Source organism: Elephantulus edwardii, unplaced genomic scaffold (assembly GCF_000299155.1).
Source record: "Elephantulus edwardii isolate Elephantulus edwardi_28Jun2011 unplaced genomic scaffold, EleEdw1.0 scaffold00144, whole genome shotgun sequence".
NCBI lineage: Eukaryota > Metazoa > Chordata > Mammalia > Macroscelidea > Macroscelididae > Elephantulus > Elephantulus edwardii.
Window position 1 is genome coordinate 6,068,473 of NW_006399894.1, and position 1,118 is coordinate 6,069,590.

Sequence of the window (1,118 nt, forward strand, 5' to 3'; positions counted from 1 at the left end):
AACAGAAAAACACTTAATGGCTTAAAATTGGGAAGGGTATATGTCAGGGATGTGTCCTATCTCCATATCTTTTCAATCAATATACAGAACAGAGCATTGAGCGTGCTGGGCTTTATGAGGAAAAATGGGGCATCAGGATTGGAGGAAGACTCATCAACAACCTTCGTTATGCAGGTGACACAACCCCCCTACTTGCTGAAACTGAGGAGGACCTCAGGCACTTGCCGCAGAATGTAACCTTCAATATGGATTGAAGCTCAAAATCAAGAAAAGAAAGATTCTCACTGCTGGTCAATTTGATAGAAGGTGAAGAGATTGAGATTATTAACAGCTTTATAGTTTGCTTGACTCCAAAATCACCCTCTTGGTATCAGCAGGCAGGAAATCAGATTAATTGCATTGGGACATCTGCTGCCAGGTACATCCCTAGAGTACGGAAGAGCAACAGTATCCATCTGGAGACTAAGGTGAGCCTGGTCCCTGTCATGGTTTTCACAATTGCATGCTGTACATCAGAAAGTTACACAAGGACTAGTGATAAGAGAAGGAGAATTGATAACTTTGAGTTGTGGTACTGGAAAAGAATACTGAGTATACTCTTAACTGCTAAGAGAACAAACCTCTTCACCCTAGATAGGGTGAAACCAAGCTGTTCCTTGGAAGCAAGGATTCTGAAGCTCTGTTGGACATGCTTTGCGCATGTTGCAAGGAGGAACCAGTCCTTGGAGAGGGACATTATGCTTGGGAGAGAGGAGGGATAGTGCAAGAGAGGAAAAAGACCCTTGATGAGATGGATTAACTCAGTGACTGGCGTAATAGGAGCAGGTGTGTCAGAGACAATACGGTTGGCTCAGGATAAAGAGGGTTCAGAGCTATTGTCCATAGGGTCATATCAGTCGCAGGTGACTTGAAGACACATAACAACAATTACCACAGAGCTGCTGTTGTTGTTATGTGCAGTCGAGTCGCTTGCGACTCATAGCGACCCTATGTACAACAGCCCTAAACTCCGCTCTGTCCTGTGCGAATCGCACTGTCTCTGACACTCCATCTCAATTATCGCAGTCACTGAATCAATCCACCTCATAGAGGGCCTTCCTCTCCTGCGCCGTCCCTCC

The 1,118-nt window shown here is 45.2% G+C and overlaps 1 protein-coding gene across 1 annotated transcript in view; it reads right to left on the minus strand.

Moving 5' to 3' along the window:
* The window catches only part of CCSER1 (coiled-coil serine-rich protein 1), a 1,860,678-nt gene that overhangs the window by 479,788 nt on the left and 1,379,772 nt on the right, over nucleotides 1-1,118 (minus strand). The gene's annotated exons all lie outside the window — the stretch shown is intronic.